The sequence below is a fragment of the Barbatula barbatula genome (assembly GCF_947034865.1).
Source record: "Barbatula barbatula genome assembly, chromosome: 1".
Classification (NCBI taxonomy): Eukaryota; Metazoa; Chordata; class Actinopteri; order Cypriniformes; family Nemacheilidae; genus Barbatula; species Barbatula barbatula.
In genome coordinates this window covers 12350774-12371515 of record NC_136766.1, presented here as the reverse complement: position 1 = coordinate 12371515, position 20742 = coordinate 12350774, and positions in this window count along the sequence as shown.

Sequence of the window (20742 nt, the reverse complement as noted above, 5' to 3'; positions counted from 1 at the left end):
TGATGTTAGCGGCTTGCAACAGCTCGACACAGCGCTACATTAAAGGCTGTTGCTGCCCTCCCCTTGCCTCAGAAACGGTGTGTGATAATATGTGATAACACTCTTGGCTTTCTCCTCTCTCCGCTGAGCTTTCACTCAGACAAACTGCCTCAAAGTTCTCGTAGACCGTTTCGGCGGCAACAACATAAACAAACAGTATGTGGACTCAACTTCAGATAGACCTCCACATAAAAACAATAACTGTTGCGTAGTTTTAATTTAATACAATAATATCCAATATGATATAAAAATAAATGAATATGAATATAAATTAAATATACAATAAATAAAAAAAACAGGCTTGAAGTTGACTTTGGGCCAAGCACGTACGTCCGATGTAACCGTCTTTACAACCGTTGAACTGTCATGCTATATTATATGCTGTATCATACCGCCTTCCTTCACAAACCAGTTTTTTGTGCTGCATGGACCTTGGATTGCAGTCCTGGGGTATTTTAACATGTAAAACAGCATGTTACGGGCCTGTTTAATGTCGGCCCCCACCAGCACTCGGGGTGGGATAGAGACCCCTGATGCAACAGAACAGATATAAAAAACAATAACATTCAAAGCGATTTCGTGTACACTGAAAGTGCTCTTGGTTTGTGTTGCAGTATAACGAATGAGACCAAAGCTGGATTCCCTGATATGCAGTTTGGAAATGCTTAGTTGCGCAAAAGCTTATTTGCATGCAATATGTCTGTATTCTTTCTCATCTTCCGTTACCTTTGCTCACAGGTTTGGTCTGTTTCTCTCTCTCTTTTGCTCCGAGCTGATCTAATGATTCATGGAGCTACATCGAGCTGCTTGTCAGAGATCAATCATCTTGGTCGGGGCATTCTGCCGATTGTTTGAGTAGGGGGCCATTAGAGAGAACTGTTTGGAAGTGTTTTGTGAACCTAAGCTGCCTCAAAGGTCACAGAATCAGAAAAAAAACAGTCTTTCTGAAAAGTGCGTCTCACATGTGTATGTGTGTGTGCGCGCGTTAGTGAGTGAGCGAGCGAGAGGAAGAGAGAGAGGCCTTGTCAGCCTCGTTGTGACTCCGCTGCCCTTTGTTAGTATGAATGCTTAAACAGCTCGCCACGAGCTCAGAACCCGGGATAAATAATTTCCACTGTCTGTCATGCCAATCTGAAATATGCACGGCTACATCTCGGGCGGAAAGATGAGACGAAAGGAGAGGAGAGGTGAGCCGAAAAAGCTGGCGTGGAGAACATAAGAAGGCTGTTTTATGTGGCTTGTCAATACCTACTAATGAGAATCTCCATTGTGATTTGCATTGCACAGTTTGAATCCAACGTATTGCTAACTTGCAGTAAACTTCTCTGAATGGAGGCTCTTGAAAGTCTTCGAGTTCGGTCTTCGGGAAGTTGTCAAAGCCGTTATAATTTTTCCAGCTCGCTCTTTTTATGTAGAAGCAGCAGTTCTATTGTTTAAGATCTGAAAGTTTTGGTGCGGAGTAACTTTCTGCGCATCTTTATGCACAAAGGTTGACTTGAAAGATCAAATGCTTGCTCATCCAGCGAAATACTGTCTGATGACCTTGCGATTGCGCAGTTCGAAGCGGATGTCCCGTTTGGCATTAAAGAATGGCATGCCTTCTTTGTGACAAGTGGAGGAAACTTGTCTGTGACTCATGAGGAGTTAATGGGTGAAAATGACATAAGACTCCTAACTGATTAAATACAGTCAGATGTTTTTGCGAAGCACAAAGCCACTTTTCTCTCTCTCTCTCTCTCTCTCTCTCTCTCTCTCTCTCTCTCTCTCCACGAACACAATAAATGTTGGTCGTCAGCTCGGTACTTCAGAAATTAAAAAAGAATTAACTTTCTATCCCGCCTCTGTGGGTGCCAAACCTCAGCATCATGTGTTTTGTGAGGCTGAAGGCACGGTAGAGTAGACGTGCCACCGCCCAGCCACCCCCAACACCACCCTGAACTCACAGTGCCCTGGTAAAAACCGAGGGGGTGGTGGCTGCAGGAAATGTTTACATGTGATAGCTGGTTTAAGACCCAGCAGTTTGCCAGTAATTGGGTAAGCTGGCACAGCGGCGAAGACCTTTTGTTGCACATTCGTCTTGAATCAAAACCACTTTTCCACACCACAAAAGAGGAGCTGAATTGAAATCAGCTGTATTTGGTTGATTTAAGACAGTTTCTATTTCATGGAAGCGCATTTAAGGCAGCTGTAGCTTCACCATCGAGCTTCTGCCTGCCAGGCACCTTCACGCTGTCCAAGTCCCATTCACTAAATCATTTTCGTGGACTTAAATGTTTAAATGTGCCCTTAACAATAAGGGAGCAGTCTCCCCGTCTATCAGTACTGGACAGTGCTGTGCGTACAGTTTCTTGAAGTTCACTAAGAAATGAAGACAAGCCACAAGCTGATATTTATCTTATTTCCTATTTGGCTGGTTGCTTGCAAATGTAATGATGCTATTTTAGCTATTTACGTTTTTTGCTTATATTTTTATTTATTTTATGTGTGCGTATGTTCCCAGTTCTTGGGAAGAGAGAAAAGTAGGACGCTCACTTTGCAAATATTGCTCAACCCCAGTTTCTTGTTTGTTATTTTTTTTTCTTAAAGGCACAAATTATTTTAAAAAACAAACAAACAAAAAAGCATTTCTCAACTGGAAGAATATTTAATTGTTTTTTGATTACTTAGGATGTGACCATGGGAATTCCTAGTTTTAAATATTTAAAGACATGCAGTCCTGCGCTGAAGAAATATTTCAATCTGCGTTTTTTTCCTCCCTCAATAATTATTTTCTGAAAACAGTCTAAAGACATCAAATACATAAATATTTGAATTCGTGTTCAGCTGAGGGCATAAATTAAAAAGAGCTCTAGGGGTATTCTTGGTCCTCTTAGACACGCAGAGAGCAGGGACCGAATACAGGAGAGTCTTCAGCCAGAGGGTGGCAGCAGTGAGTAGCCCTCTATACAGAGGTCTGCCAGTCGAATTGTAATTTATGATCCATTTCTATTATAGGTGGGGTGTGCAGAGATAGTTACAGTAATAATTATCAGAGTGAAGCGTTTCCTAGGCAACTGGAATCTTTTTTTTCTCCTCCATTCATGCGGGCGTAGCAAAAAGTGTCTGTGTTGCATGACATGGCTGGAGGGGAGCCATGGCCTGTGTTTCTGGTTCTGTATGCGAGGTTTGACTGTTGTTATAATACAAACTATCTACAGTCTCTGCAAACTGGTACTGAACTACACACATTTTTTTTCTTGTTCTTTTTCTTGCCTATTTGTAAAGATTATTAGCATTTAAGTGCAAAATATTTTTTAGGCCAAAAACATGTGATTTATAACTATTGACTGGGACTGCAGTTAACTTGCATTCTGTGTTTGGCTTGTGTCTAATAATAAAACTGTTTAATTTAATTTATGTTAATATTCATTTATATTATTATTTTATTGTATAATAATTGTACCAAATAAAGCATTTGTCAAATTTTTTTGTATGTTCATTTTATTAAATCAACAATTTGTTGAATGGGTCGTGTAGTTTGGTTGCATTTAAAGAAACCGTATGGTACATTGGCATCTAGCTTGGTATTGCAGTATAAATGCAAAATATTGGAGAGACAAGTTTAACCAAGTAACCAAGTTCTCGGTTTCTTTCGCTTGTTATCAGAAATAATCTACAGGCACTCGAATGTTGTACCGGAAGTTAAGGGAAGTCCTTGAAAGTGCGCAAGCACAGTAACGTTTGTTTATGTTGTCACTTTGTGACTGTCGATATGAAATAACAAGCTAATTATTATGGGAATTACATTGGCCATGTCTAGACCTCCGTAACTTGTTATTTTATCCATTACGACGGGCAATATGGCTGCAATTTCCTTCTATTTCCCTTCATGTTGGCAGTAGCAGTCTTAACCTTACCAGCCACGTCCTCTTGGGTCCAACACAACCCCCCTGCACAATTACAGGACAGCCCTAATTCCTTATCATAAAAATCCAATGTTGTAATGTTGGAGGAATTGCTGTATTGAGGCTAAACAATGGGGCTTGTGCTCTACGTTTCGTGTCATTAAACTCAGCATGCAACTTTGAAGTGTCCCTTAATTCGGCCATGCTGCGCCTCTTCCATGCGAAGATATTGCGACGATATGAAGAAAACAAAATGAGAGAGACAGTGAGAGACGGATAGAGATGTGGCTGTCAACTTCCCCGTGAACTGCTTTTATTTTCACTTGTGTTAGGTGTACTACAGAGATTACTTAGACCCATTACCACAGCTATGATTAGACAGAGCACCAAAGCAATAGAGAGACAGTGTTCTCCTGGCATTTCATCGGCAAGTCAGACGTCTGCCTTCGAACCTGAGCAATACTCCCAGAGGGGCTCTTGAGTTCACATTTACCACAAAAACAATTCACGCATCAAAAGTTCACATTGCCAGAAAGCCACTGCTGAGGAGGTCCGCTTAATTTCAATCACATCATGTGAGAAGGGGAAAAATCAGGCGGTGAAGAGGAAATATTCTTTGAGGTTTTTCGGGGCTTTTTGTAGGTGCTTTCATTTTTATCTTTATTTGAAAACTTTATTTTGCATTTTTTTATGAACAAAACTATATCTTTGTCTGTATGACAAATTATTTATCTTCTTACTGTATTCGTGACTTAAAGCACAGGTCATTGTGTCAGTTACATATATTAATCACACAAATAAAATGATAATTTTGTACCTTAATTCAGGAAATAAACTATTTACGTGCCACCGCATGAAGTTCTGGAAACAAAAGCATTTAGACATCCTGAATAAGCTACAATCAGACATTTTGAGGTAAATGTGGTTAGAAGATGAATAAACCGCAACTGAAATTATTTTCGTAGACTATATTCTTCACTTGATGTAATTTCTACAGATAAATAGATAGTTTATCCACAAAGAAATTCATGTCATCTAAAACCTGTATATCGTTGATGTCCTTCTGAAACCTTGGATGTCCAAATTAACAGTTTTTCAGGAAATAAAAAATCCACTGTACTTTGAATTTATTACATACGGTGTTGTCAAAGTTTGTAAATGTGATACTTTATTTTAATGAGATATTTGCAAAACCCAGGGACAAACATAAAGGCTGACTAATATGGTTTATGACAGAAAATCCAAAATGGAAATTTTTATTTTTCAGAAGGACAGCGGCGATCTGTAACATTATTTTGTAGAACACAATGTATCAGTGGTAAGTCAGAAGGGGTTCTTTGTTAACCAGCTATCTTTAAAATATCTTTCTCTATGTTTTGCAGTGGAAATAAAGTCATACCTGTTTGGGATGACGTGAGGGTGAGTAACTGATTGAAGATTTTTATTTTTGGCTGAACTGTCCCTTTTATCCATGTTTAATGTTGGATATTCTACTAAAGTTACCAGCCAACCCACGAGCCAATTTTTACTGCAATTTGGCGCTTGACACATCAATGTTGTCTTGTTAGAGCAATGCTGACCCTGTCTTCCGAGCTTATGCTAAATGAGAGACCTTGTTGTCGCGATCTCCCCAAGTTGCAGAAGCATTTATAGATATGAGAATTTCTCTCGGAGATGTGCGGAGTAGTTTTGTGATCGTGAGTTTGAGATAGGATCTGTGCCCTACAATGGGTTAAAAAGCTGATGGGGTGGGCTCTCAGTCACTACCCCCAGAGTGTGTCATTGATTGAGGCACTTGGCTGATATGTCACCACCAGGCACACAGATGGATGAAAACACAAACAGTGCAGCCGCGAACACCTTTGCATATGTGTGTGTGTGTTTGTGAGATCGCCTGTGAGTTGTGTGAAAATCTCTGGATATGATCACATAGTGTGTTTTGTCCACACGCTTCCAGTAATCTGTTCCACACAATCCTCAAGTGTCTTCCCATTTTCATCTTCCCTCTATCTTTCTCTCCCTCCTCCCGCCTGTATTTTCCTCCCGCCTGTATTTCTCTCTCTCTCTCTCTCTCTCTCTCTCTCTCTCTCTCTCTCTCTCTTGCCTCTCTCCACCCTGAAGTGCCCTTTTTAATTGAACAGTCATCTGTCGGCTGTTTCCCCCATTCTCCACCTCCCCTCCCTAACATCAGTCCATCCGATGGCTTCAGCCACTCGCTTTCGTCTGTCCCTCTCTCTCTCTCCCTCTCTCTCTCTCTCTCTCTCTCTCTCCTTTCTTCCATCATACCATCTGCCTCCAGCCCAGTGACTGGCAAGTACTATGCGATCTATCTCCACCTCCTTTTCATCTGTGCCTCCCTCCTTTTCTTTTGGCATTGTTTGTTTGCTTGCATGGGTTGCTGCGCCTTTAAGACCGCTGCCTGCGACTCGGGCCTAATATCATTAATCTGTACAAACTTGGTGTGACAGAAGCAGGAGGCACCGCAGATTGATGACATTTTATTGTTATTGCAGTGCTACTATTAACTGTTCTGCAGTTCTGCTCGCATATTTTTCCCTTTTACCTCCGTACACGACTGGCAGAGAGAGACCAGGGAGAGAGATCTGCAAATTGAACACGCTGCTGGTTTGATGCAGAAAAAAAGCGATTAATTTAAGCGTAGAATTGCTGTTTTGATGTTATATTTCAGTGGCGTCTTTTTTGCCAATAAATGCAGCTGAATCATTGCCGTTGTTTTCTCTTAAGGCCTGTTGGAGATTACCGGGAGGAGTGAGAAGCCCTTAATTTGCACACAAAAGAGATTCTGTTGTCCTTTCATAATATATAGCCTTTATATACTTCTGATAAATATGAATATTATGCTCGATGTTTATTATCAAGGACTGTATAACTCTTGATGCACAGTGCAGTTTTATTGATCCACGACACCTCTTACATTTGTACTGGCCCGAGTATTACTGCCTCAATATTACCAAGACAGCAATATCTGTTCATCACTAATGTTTTAAACTGAAAATATTGCTTCTACTACATTAACATTATCAACAACTGTTGCCGCTGTCAGTAAGTTAACTATTAGAGCGGCTAAAATCATGGATAGAGCTGTGCAAAGCCTCTTAGTATGATATACACGGTCAGTGTCCATTAAGAAATTAAAGGAATAGTTTATCCTCAAATAACAATTTTATCATAATTTACTCACACTTACGCCGCTCTAACCCTCTATTATTTTCTTTCTTCCGAGTTGCCTTTTTCAATACAAAATGGATAGGGATTTGTGCTACCCCGCTTCAAAATGAACAAAACGGCACCATAAGTATTTTGAATGACTATATTCCAAGTCTTCTTAACCACTGAGATGTGTGAAACAAACCAAACTGAACCCATTTCATGTCTGACACTTTTCCTCTCCGCCTGAACCCTCCGCTTTACACACATCGTTGCTTTAGAAGGATCAGCCAGATTAAACGTCATTGTTGTCAAACTTCCTTTATGCTTGTCACATGAGTGGCATGTGCAAAACTACAGAGGTTCAGAGAGTCAAAGTAACTTCCATTTTTTTTAAGTATCAGTATTTATTATTGAGAGTATTGGAAAATATGGTTTACCTATACACTAAAAATAACCATGAAAACTGTAATATTCGGGCACTGGAGCACAGTATAAAAATGTAAAATAGCATTTCTTAAAAAGTAAAATTACATGTGAACATTCTGTAAAAATAAAACAGTATTATTCAGTAAAGTTTTTTAAACTGTATGTCACGCTTTTTACACCACTACATTTCATAAATAAATTTAGATTTGTTTTTATTTAACACTTAAGTACATTTATTTTTTTACATTTTCATTTGAAAGAAAAATACTTCAATCAAAATTTGTGATGTAGCTATGTATTAAAGGTAAAAAAATCAACATTATAAAATGTAGTGAAGCTAAAAGTTTTCAAAATAAAGTACAGATACGCATGTAATACTTGAAAGTAAAAATAAGTCATTATTGTCCATCTCTAACTATATAACTCTAAACTATCCGCCTGCTTCGAAATGAACAGCGCTGCTCGGTCCTTTCTGTTGTCATTCTGAAACCTTGGATCTATTTCATGATTTTTTTGTTGCAATAAATCATCATTTTTATTAGTCACCTTTCATGTCAATAGATTTTGCAAATGTCCATCCAATAAAACGTATTAACAAGTGCTTGTCAACTTTGACAACACAGTATTTATTCATTTGAAAAGTAGTGGTTTTTTTGCATTTCCTGAAAACAGCGAATTTGGACAAACGAGGTTTACAGAAGGACATGGACCATCTACTTTACTTATAACGAAATTGCCTAAAACCTGTGTGTTTTACCGTGGAAAGAATTCTTGGCGTTGAGTAAATAACGCTGTGATTTTGGGGTGGGTTGAAAACCTTCTGAAGCTGGGAACGTATCAAAACTCATGTTTAGTAGAAGTTCAGTTAGCAAAGAAGGGTAGGCATATGTGTGTGCGTGCTTCACTGATATACTCAGGGTTGTGCCAGAGAGTGTTGGCTGTACAAGGTCAGACCCAGAGCTCATTAAGAACAGAGAAGGGAGGAGGTCCCACTTCTCCCATCCTCACTAACCTTATTCTGTAATTAGCCATTGTTTCCTCTTAACACTCTGATCAGGGAGGGGAAGGACAGGAAACCTATTAAAGAACAGAGCTCCCAAGCACCTAAGACATAGGTTACTGCCTCTTTCTCACATTGTACATTTTATGTTCCCTTAGGGACAGGTGTCCAGTGTTTTTTTTTTAAATCAATGTTCTGTCACCTGGGAGATTTTGGGCACCCACCAGGGTACGTGTTTATCTTCAGGGCACCTCCATTGAGCAGTCTACGGAATGGACAACTTGTTGTGGTAGGCTGTGTGAACCTAAAAATCCTTACGGGAGGCTTCAGGGAAAGTTAGCCATGCTTAATGTCGATTGATGGAAATGTCCTCAAGAGAATGCCAAGGATTAGAGACCATGGTCTAAAGGTTGTGAAAAAAGTGCAACAAGAGACACATCAGAGGGAGAAAATTTGGCTGGTACTTTTTTGCCATAATATTAAAAGTCTGGTGTAATTCTAAACTAACACAACATGTAAAGCATTAAGAAAAGAACAAGCTCTCATTTAAATGGAAGTATGAAATGGACTCTTTTGGAGTATTGACCATGAAAGTTGAAAAAGTCAGAACATGCTACATGTTTACTTTATAAGTCTTATAGTTATCAAAAGTGTGAATTTGCACTGTTTTGTCTGATCTGAGTCTCTCGTTTATGCAAATTCAGCCTCTCAGAATGCAAATGTCTTACACAACTTCACCACTTTGTCTATTAGTCTCTCCTCTGCCTTAATTTCTTCCCTCCAGCAGTCTGGCTGTTATCCATTAGTCTGTAAGAACTTTCCTCCTGTCCAAATCAACCTGCCACCTGTCCATCAATCACTTCCCATCATCTACAGCTACTTTAATTTGAGCTTTTTTACAATGAAATGAATTGAACAACATCACTCATATCTCTCTCAGCATCAGCTAAAACATCAATATTGAACGCCACCTTTACACCTCTCAGAAGAGACGCAGTCAGATGTCTTCAGTGCTGTCTTTAAGCGGCAACATTTACCATCATGTCAACCCGGCAACCACAGTGTTCGCAATGTCTACGAAAACGTGCAACCAAATTGCTGTTAAATTGCATTGTGTCTTGCCGTCTTTAGCGTCCAGGCCTGTCAGTAAGATGAGGAAGACTTTTATGAGGGAGGGACGGATGAGGAACGGGACGAGAACAGTCAGTCATGTGGGATCTTAGATGCGGTGACAACAACGAGAGGGGGACAGATTTGATGGGATTTCAGAAATCCATGCGGGCCATGATGAATGTCTGAAATTGGTTTGTCTGGGGCTTGATAAGTCATTTGTTTTCATTAGCCTGATGGTAGCCTAAGTCCACGGTGCTAGACTAATCGGTGTGTGGTTCAGGGAGCTCGGATGAAGATGCTGTCCTGGTCTTCATCCGGCTGTAAGAGAATTATCCAGATTCTGCGGCCCGGCTAACCCTGCACCCCTGTGGACAGCTCCTGATCAGATAGGTCTCTGACAGCAAAATATCATTCACTCCCCGTCGCCGCCGTGCTCTCGTTGGAGCATGTCCATTAAATATTGACTAGCCGTTATCTCCGGCCGCTGAGGGAGACGTAAAAATAACGCAAAGAATGGGGAGAGGTTGGGGAGCGGAAGATAAAGTCTGATGTGAGAGTCTCACCTTACAAAACAGTACCAGTGGTCCCTTCCGAAGACGTCCTCTTCTCTTTATAGTTAGTCAGACCTGATGCTAAAGGGATAAATTACCCAAAAATAAAAATGGCATTTAAAACCTTAATATTTACTTGTGTGGGCCATTTTGTATCTATACAAACATATGGAAGTCAATGGGGGCCAATGTTGTTTGGTGACCAACATTCTTCAAAATATCTTCTTTTGTCTTCCGCAGAGCAAAGAAAATCATAGAGGTTTGGAATGACATGAGGGTGAGTAAATAATGACAGAATTTTCATTTTAGGTGAACTCTCCCTTTAAAGCCTCGCACTATTTAAATACACTTGACCCTCATTTGCCTTTAAATGTCACATGCTGGTAAAACCAGGCATGCCGTATGAACTTAATGGAAAAGATTGTGTGTAGAACAGTAAGGCGTTAGCACTGTTGCTAGGCATTAATAGGCTTGCAGGTGGCACTTAAAAGCGTCTGTCAGCTGCAGAGTGGATGTGTGAGTATGTTTACACCAGTGGGCCTGATCATATCGCCTCAGCCTAGAAAGGAAAAGCCACAAACCCTCTTGTTTTTTGTTTGACCCGAAGTCACCTTTGTAAGGCCTTGTCACCCCTTAGTCAGCATACGCACACGCTTGCCCCGTAGTCAAATCGGGCATTGACATACGCTTTTGCCGTCACTCCAAACATCACCCACAGCACCAGGATATAATCCAGCAGAAGAGACGCTTAAAATAAGCGCTAGCAAGAGTGTGAGGGGGAATGTGTATGAGTAAAAGGCCAGTAAACCACTTTATTCGGTGGAATTTTCGTCTATATCTTCGCCCTGTTTGGGGGATGGGTTCACGGTCGCACATGCGACACGCAGATAGAGGGAGCAGAGACACATGGCAGCAATGCTGGGGGCCCATATGAGGCTTTCAGGCCTTGGTTAATTGGGAGCCTTCACTATTGATTAGGAGATTAGGAGTGAGCAAGCATGGCTCCCATAAACCCGTACACACTCAGCAGGAGGGAAAGGGTGCAGAGAGTGCTCTCTCTCTCTGTGTGTGTGTGTATGTGTGTAATGGTGTGTGTGCAATGAAACATGTCTGAAATGTGTTGCACAACGTAAACCGCTTCCTGATCAGATGTTTGTTTGATTCTGATTATTTTGTTTCAGGATTTTTGACAATATGGCTGGATTGATCTGTGTGTGCCAAGTTGCCAACCAGCGCCCCAATTAAATTGTCCTTCAATGGTTTATGAATTGCACAATCTGTGTTTAGGTTTTAAGGACTTGGCCGGCGCTGAAGGGGTTAACCTCTCAGGCCACGACAGTATAAAAGCAAGCAAAATCAATAGGAGGAAAAATAGGAAAATGACATGCCCCTCCAGTTGGGAGATCTAATCTCCAATATCCATTTACAAGACTATGACTCGCTTTAGCAATTATAGGCCATCTCTACTGGCGGCCTCCTCTTTGGTGCGCTTTGGAAATGCCTTTAAAATCTGCATTCAATACGAAAACTGTTTGTTTAATTCTCCAAAAAGGCGAATACAGATTGGATGTAGGGTATGCACTGATTGGGATTGAACAAATTCCTCCTCTCCCAAAATAAACGTTTTGCATTTTTAAGCTCTTGCGTTTGCTTGATGTTATATTTAAATAATGTCGTCTGCTAGGTTAACCGGTTGCATTAATACACATTGGCATGAATGCATTAAAACCATGACATATTCCAAATGGAGAACGCAGACTTCTTTTTTCCCTTCTTCCTCTCCTCTCCTCTCCACTTCTCTCTTTCTTTCCCTCTCTTTCAAAGTCTTCTTAAGGAGCGCTTTGTAGTCGTCCCGTCTTATCAGCACTGGCACGAAGCACTTGCCTCTGTGACTGTCCTTATGTTCTGAACGAGCTCCTGCTTTTGTGCTTTCTAATGAACTTTGACCAAAATTAGACATACTCTTCAACTTTTTAAAGCCGTGTCCCCCTGAATGGCTCCTTTGTTGTGGCGGCAGCTCAGCACTGGGCTGCAGAAGGAATGCTGGGTTTCTCTCTCTATGTCCTTCTGTTTCTCTTTCTCATAGACATGTGGAATTTCGGTCTTAGTCTCAGAGAGAGAGAGAGAGAGAGAGAGAGAGAGATGGAGAGCATAAGGACAGAAGTCCCCCAGGCGCTTTAGAGGATGTCTCTGCTCTCACAAATTCAGCATTCTCCCTCTGTCCAAGTCCGTTTCTTACTTATGTTTCAAGTCTCTCACTTTTTTGTTGCAACCTTTCTTTATTTACAGGGAGAATTGGGGCTGGTTGTTACACTTTTTACTCCAGTTTCATGGTTTAAAGTACTTGTTTTAAGTGAGTTTCTGTATGAACACTTTAAAGTGATAGTTCACCCAAAAAGACATCTTTTCATTTCAAACCTCTATGACTTCCTTCCTTCCGCAGAACACAAAAGAAGATATTTTGAAGAATGTTGTTAACTGGCCCCAATTATTTTGTTTCCATATAATAGAAGTGAATAGGGTCCAGTGCTCTTCGGTTACCAAATTTCTTCAAAATATATTATTTTGTGTTCTGCGGAAGAAAAACAGCATAAAGGTTTAAAATGAGTGAGGGTGAGCAAATGATGACCACATTTTCATGTTTGGGTGAACACTTTTAAGCCTTGGCAACAGAAAAGATATTGAACGTTTAAAGTCCAGAGAAAAAGTTGCAGTTCATTGAAAACATGTTGACCTTTTGTCTCATAATATGGTCACACTACAACCATAGAACAGCCTATTAAAAGCTATTCAGCCAAATTTACACAGTAAAATAATTATGAAATGCCAAACAATTAAAAGCAGAAATGTAAAAAGTAAAGTACGAAATATCAAACCATCGTTACTGCAAACCTAAATTGTAATTAATACATTTTATAAAACTACAACATGACAACACAGCCTGACCTGACATTTATAAAAAAATCCTCTGTTCACAGAAAACAGTTCAACCTTTTGGTTTTAATCAACCGTCATTATATAATTGAGTCTTGCAAGTAAGCTTGTGCTTTTATTGTGTTAACTTGTTTACCCAACAGCTATAGCGGAAATATAATGATATTGGAGCTTAGAATTAATCCAGTTAATGTGCAAGTAGGTGAAAACGAACCAAACCACTGTTAGAGACAGAAACATTACAAAACCTTAACTTACATTTATTGCAATAGAACCTGTTAGAACTTCACTGTGTGACAACTAGCCCCAGTAGCTCTTCTCTCTCTCTCTATAGTAGAGGATTATAAATCAGGGTAATCGGGGCCTGTTTAACCTCTGCCAGGATGTCGTCACCAGCCGTGTCCTCATGCTGTTTTACGTTTCTGCTCTCCTCTGATCTGCCTACCCGCCTCACTACACCACTGTATTACCCCTCACACTGCTCCTCTGCCTGTGCTCTGTGTGTGGTGCGTGTACATCTGCGCCTAACATCCACAGTCACACTCCTGATCTTTACAACTTTCCCAAAGCGCTCGACACAAGCCTGTTAGGCAAAAGTGGCAAGGGAGCGAAGGCTCGCAGCATTTTAAACCACAGTTTCGCATACATGCACCCTTTCCCCATCACTCGCACAAAATCATACCCCCACACTCATCGTTGTTTGTGCTCCAATTACATATTTATGTTAGTCAAGCTGAGCAGAAGGCAATGCGGAGGCACGTCCTTAAGTTTAGCAGGTGGGGGCCCGATTGGTATCAACTCCCAGAGGCTGACAGAAGATAGACGCATACAATGAACCTTTTCCCAATGCTATAACACACACCTCTCGTCTTACACCTCCAGCATTTCCGCTACAGGGAGAGCAGAACAGGGAGAGCAGACAAGCGGAAGCGGCCTAGGCTTTTCAGAGAGAGAGAATGTATACATTGAGTGGTGGAAGTGGAATGAGATAGATGATGAATTTGCTTGATTCATTAGCATGATGAATGAGAGAGTGTTATCAGGCAGAGAGCAGAATCACAGGCTGACTGATGTGTGTGTTAGGGATGCTAGAAAGACAGTCATGCCCTCAGGTCGTTGACATTTAGAAACCCCAGAGACAGGCCTGCCCTAGAGCCCAAAACACTGTGCGGGGAGTCAAACACACACACACTTTCTCAAACTTAATCAGGGGACACAGTTTTGATATCATTTATACACACACACTCACATTCACTTAACAGAAACCGATAGAAAACGAATAGACTACCTACGTGCCACGCTCATAAGTAACAATGAGAAATCCATAAGAGCGATGTAAGCAGTTATAAATGAGTCTGATTTGCGGTGTATGGCCTGCTGCCATTTTTTTGAGAGCACCGAATACAATTAAGAGAAAAGAAATGATACGCTTCAATAGCTCTTGCCTTTTCACATCGTCATTATTAGTGTCAAGTTTATTGTTTTCTCATTTGAAAAATGTCCCGAGTTTCTTGTTGTCACCGGCCACTAAGATTATCTCCAATCAGGCTGTTGCTGAAGTCGATTTTCGTTCTCCTTTAAGTTTTGAAGCTCTGTTACGTCAGTGGCATCTTCTCACGCAGCTGATCGCTGCTCCAAAATAAAGCAGAAGGTTTTTTTTTGACTGTCGCTTGTCATCTTTACCGCTAATTATATAGAGAAGTATGGAGATTTGGATCATTAGCAATGCTAATAGTAGCATCCAGTGAAACAGACACACCTGGATTGGGGCGAGACAGCTGGGGTAGGTATGGATTATAGACACAGGTGCTCTATTCAACATGCCTGCCAGCGTTAGAGAAATGTTAAAGTGTGCGCTTTAAACTAAACAAAGATGCTAAAATTGTACGTATTTTATTTCGTGACATCAGGGTGAGGATTCAGAGTTCTCAGAGCGAATCGTTGGATTTTTGTACAGTTTATAGTCAACATCTTACTTTACCCAGTAAATTTGGAAGTACTTTCCAATTGTAACAGAGCACATGAACACTGCATTCCAACTCCAAACAGCTGCGTGTGTGTTTTTTTATTGGTGTTCTCACGGATCAGATCCTGATGCATGTGTACACAGCAAAAACATGCATGAGATTGGATTTTTTGCATTTTGAATGCAATGTTTAATCAGATCTGATTCGCGGTCATCTGAGAAACATTTTAACATCCTTATCTGATTATGATTTCGCTTCTGAATTTTTCATTATTGTTGCATGGCAGATAAATGCATTGAAGTTCCTATTTATAAATCATGAAGAGCAGTCAGTGTAACGAAGAAACGGTGTTTTAAATGGATAAACTTTCTTAACTGACATGCATTTTTTATATTGTTTTATTTTTCAAATTGAGCGATGGCTTGAAATTGCTTTCTGTTGTAATGAACAATATCAGTCAATGGCTTTCAATACAGTTTAGGTAGAGAGTTTTATTTAGGCTAATAATCAATAAATCAAATGCAATTATTTTTATGTATTGTTGGCCTTTTTGGTATTTCTGTGAGAATTACAGCCTGGTCTCATTGTTTATACTTAGGTATTTGTATGTAAAATTTACAAGCACAACCCCGCACATTTTTACTGATGCTTAAAAGTTCAATTTCGTGGTATAAAACTTAAAAATTGCAACGTATTTGTAGTTGAAAAACATGAAATATTAACAGAACTTTTATAGTATTAAGATATTTGTATCAGTGAGTTTTTATAATTTTATAAGCGATTTATATTTTTAGACCCGTTCACCTACCCCCAAACCTAAACGTAACCATTTTATAGCGAATGTAAAACGATATAAAGATGTATATGTAAAATGCTGAAATGAATGTAAAAAGATACAAAGATGTATATGAAAATTGCAAAATTATCGTTGAAAAGATGATTATCCTGATTCACTCCGTGGAAACGCGCATTTTATCACACCTTACCAGAAACACAGCATTTTGCAATCGGTGACAAATGAGCGTTCGATTTTCCTGCCGTAAAACGTGTCGCAAAGCTTCTTGGTGGTGCTGGCGGCATCTTTTGAATTTGTAACAAGGTCATCTGTGCCGGTATTGCTGCTAACGGTGGAAGATGAAGATCGCCGAATAAAGGCTTAGAATTGGTTTTGTTTCTTTGCAGTCAAATGGATTCTGAATATATGGATTACATCTGATGAATAAAATTGGTTCCTTTTTATAATTATTTAGACTTTTTGATGTATTTAATGGTTCTACTGTCAGTCACAGCATGTCGAAGACAACGCTTTTGTGTCCCACGGCAAACAAATCAGATATTACATGATAAGTAATGGTTAAACAATTGCTGAAATGTTATTCATTAAGTCTTATTTCTTCTAAACGATTTGGCAGCAGAAATCACGTAGAACAAATCCAGATTACGATATTCATAAGGATTCATTTGAAAGTCTGTAAAGTTGTTCGTATCCCATGAGATCATGTTGAAAATAAATATTCAAAATCATTTTGTATTTGTGACCCTGCTGGTGAAATCCAGTCTCAAAATTAAATTACAATGTTTGATGTCATTACTCAATATGAATCAATATAAAATATATTATCACACAATTGTTTTTTTACATTATGTAGGATGTTTTTATCTACAATACAGCAAATCAAATAAATAAATTAGCGGGATTTTCTCAGGCAGGGTTACATTTGCTGATGTTCATGTTAAATGCTTTTGTGGATGTCTGTAGTTCTGTTGTCAGCCTATTGTGTGATGGTTGGATATTTAAACACTATTTACGAATTAATGTAAATAATGTGGACATTGCAGCATAAATGCAATCTTTGCTAAATGTTGTTTTACGCCTAGCAGACTGGCAGATCCAAAAAAACAACAGCTCTCAAAGAAGCTTTACATATGCTGTATCGGAGGACCCAGGCGCTACCTGTGCAAGAAGCTGGGTAGAGACTTCCCTTCATTAGTAAGAGGGCACATCCAGTGTCTGTTTACTGTAATGGCTCTTTTATGGTGGCAGGATGCTGGCTGCAGCAGTCAGGGCCAGGGGCACTACTCTCTCTCTCCTTTTCTCTCTCTCTCTCTCCTTCTCTTTTCTCCTTCAATGATAAATGGTCCTATCGCTGGTTTAAATTATTTCCTACAGATCTCATTTAGGGCCTTGAAGAAGAGATCCACCCTGTTTATTCATTTCACATTTGCAGCCAGCTTCAATATCTTTGTCTATGCCTGCAAAGAATCACCCCCCCAACCCCCTGTTCTCAAGAAAACGAGGGAAAAAAGCAATTTGCCCAATGTACATAAAATGATGCTCTCACAGTTTTGATAACCTGCATAAATTATAAAGCGTAATTAAATATTATACCCTGTGAGTTGCCAAGGAGAAAGACAGAATGATAGAGAGACAGACAGAAAGAAAGAGGAGAAAGCGAGGTTAGAAAAGGGAGAGAGAGAGAGCTCCATGTTGTGCCACTTCTAATAATTGTTCTTATTGATTCTTTCTTAAGGTGAAATAGGTTAAAGATAACAAAAGCAGGAAGGTAAGAGCAGATATCAGAGCGTGACGCCGTGGCTTTGTTTAGCTCACATAAATCAGTGGGGCTTTTGGCATTGTGAGATTGCCGCAGAGGTGGCCCATATATTTAAATGGAGTATTAAAAATTTAAATTGTTCGGCACATGGAAGGCGTGGATGTGTCTCTTGCGAGCGTGCGATTGACCCAAAAATATATTCAAATTACCACAGCTAAACAGCATCTGCTCCACCCAGTGTGTGTTTGTTTGTGTGTGTGTGTGGTAAAGAAAGCGTGAATGAACACTTTAAGCGTAGAAAAGCACATTCTGAGCTCTGCAGAGAAGAATCACTGATTCAGTCGATATGTTTTCTTGGTAACTTTGCAGTCTTTACAGAGGCTGTAGGAAAGTGATGTACAAGAACAACTTGTAGATTGTACCTCACGATTGAAAACGACGAGTGATTTGACATCCTCTACGGCAGTTTTGATTAAGTTGAAGGATTAGCGTAATTCTTTATTGAATCTGCATGCGTCTGTTGAATTTCAACAAATCAAACCTTAGGAGTGACAAAGTCGTCCAACAGCAGTGTTAAAGACTGACAGCATGACAGGACACATGAAAACTGTAATAAAAGGGAGGTTATAGCAAAAAATACTTTTGAACTTTTCCTACATACATGTAAATATTTCTGTTGTATTGCTTAGTAAATATGAACTTGTTTCTTTTTATCATTTGAGGTCTGGAAAAATAAAGAGCATCTTTTTTGTTTATTTTGACCTGTTTCTCCCGTTTTCATTTTATGCAAATAGAAAGAATATTTATATTTGAAATTTGGGAGAAATATTGTCACAGAATGAAGCAAAAATGATCATTTCACCTAACACATACTTTTTTTCTGAAAATAATGGTCTCCGAATTTTCTCTGCTGCTGTATTTAACACCGTAAACTAAACCCAATGGCAAACATTTTTTGAGGTCCACGGCTTGTGTCTTAAACTGAAAAGTCTGTCATCATCAGGTCATGTTGCTCAAATCTTTTTTTATTTGCATAATTTAAAAACCTAAAGTTCAGTAGATGTAAATTTTTTCCAGTTTTATTTGAAAAAAAAGACACATAATGCTGGAAATTGAATTTATTTTTCTTGCGAGCCAGGACCGGTGCCTGACACAAAAAAATAGGTTTATGCCATTTCTGGTTGCCATTCCAGGTCCCATCACACCCAACCAATATGAGGTGGCATGTTGTAATAGTAGGTTAAAAAAGAGAAAATTAGATGACATCAGCCTCTATCTGGATCATCTTCTGCCAGCGATCTCCTGCCATCATGGTTTCTCACATTTAACACTCGGCTCACAAGCCAGGGTGCGTGGGTGTCCATCCACGTCACTGTGAGAGAGAGAGTGTGTGTTTGCTATAAGAGTGATGTAGAAAAAAGAAGTGAGTAACAGTGTGTAATATGGTTTTGTAGATGGATGAATCTGCTCCGTGGGTGTGTGTGACTGAAGATGACCAGACGTGTTTACAGTGCACCTCAAAAAATATGTTTGCCATTAGAGGCCTTATCTTTGCTTTACTGTATTTTATATGAATACTAGTTCAGCCGATGAAATTCAAATCATTTATCTGAAGTCATGTATCTACCCGCATGTTCCTAATTTAATATCTTAAAATATTTTTAAGAGTTAAGTGTTTTTAAGAGAAAACTAGTAAACTATTTGCTGTACTGAAAACTTACTTACTTTATCTTTTGTGAGAAAGAACAGGAAGACTTATTTGAACACCTGGGCTCGATGTGTCAGTGTGACTCAATGTGTGTCAATGTGGCTTTAGCTCCAACATTTGATTTAAACTGTTGCAGTACAGTGAGCTAAATCTAATGGGTAACCATCCACCCAGAAAACCAGCTGAAAGAGTTTTATTACCGTGTACATTAAGCCTCACTGTGGCCCATAGCTCTTGGTTACAATACAATGCAATTGTTGTGTGTTTAAGTCTATGATCCCTGGAATAAATTGCAAGTGTTTTCGTCCGGAGTACTCATTGAGTGAGCTGTCGCACAAAACATTAGAGGTGATGCCGGAGAGATAACCTGATGGATCTTTATAAGCGTTTCATTAGCCGAATGTTACCATATACATAAAATAAAAAAGAAAAGAACATCTATGTGTCTGGAGCACTACTGGAGTTGATGATATTCTCCTGTCTTCTATGCGTTTATTCAAATTTACAGACGGGGGACTTTTTCCAGTTCAGCACCTCGAAACACTTCAGTGTGAGAAAAACGCATTATGCCTGTGTTATTATACAATTCATCACCAATAATAGATTTGTTTACGGGGCCCTGACGCAATGCGCTCACAGCGCTGCTTTTCCAAAATAATAATGATAATAGTAATAATAACCCAAATGGTGGGGAGAGGCTTGGGAGAGGATGTGGGGTTATGTGGGGGAGGAATGGAAAGGTGGGGAGGGGGGACTAGGATATTTCAAATAGTTTTTAATTTCACAAGCATGCATTAGTAGTGCCTGATAGGGCCCAAAAATACTGTTTGGATTGTGTGTGCGTGTCATAAAATAACCCTTTTTGTGTCTCAAAGAACCTCTCAGTCAGTTCTTAAAATATATATATTTTTTCTTTATTTAGGACATTTTGTGCAATCGGAAATGTCTATAGATTTGAAAGGTTATTCATGGAACCACGCACCCCAATGAAGAGCTGTTTCAGAATGTTTATTATCTATACATTATATAAATGATCTGAACCAGTAAAGGGTGTGGATCACAACCTCTCAAAGGATGACCGTTCACTAATGTTCCCTTGAGTAAAGCATTTGTGTTGTTCAGATTGCCTGGTAAACATATACTCAAACTTGCTTGGGATAAAGCACATGTTGAATGACTCCTTACTGTTAGTTCGTTGGTTCTGTTTGGCCTTTAGGCCTATTTAAAAAAAGTCTTGCATATCACTGGCTAAAAAAAGTGTTTTAAATGTGTGCAGAAACAGTTTTCATGCAGACGGATTCCCAACAGGTGTGTATGCACATAAATTTGGTCGTACCCTCATTCTAATGTTGATAAATCAAAATTATTGTAAATGAGGGAGTGCGTGCCCACAG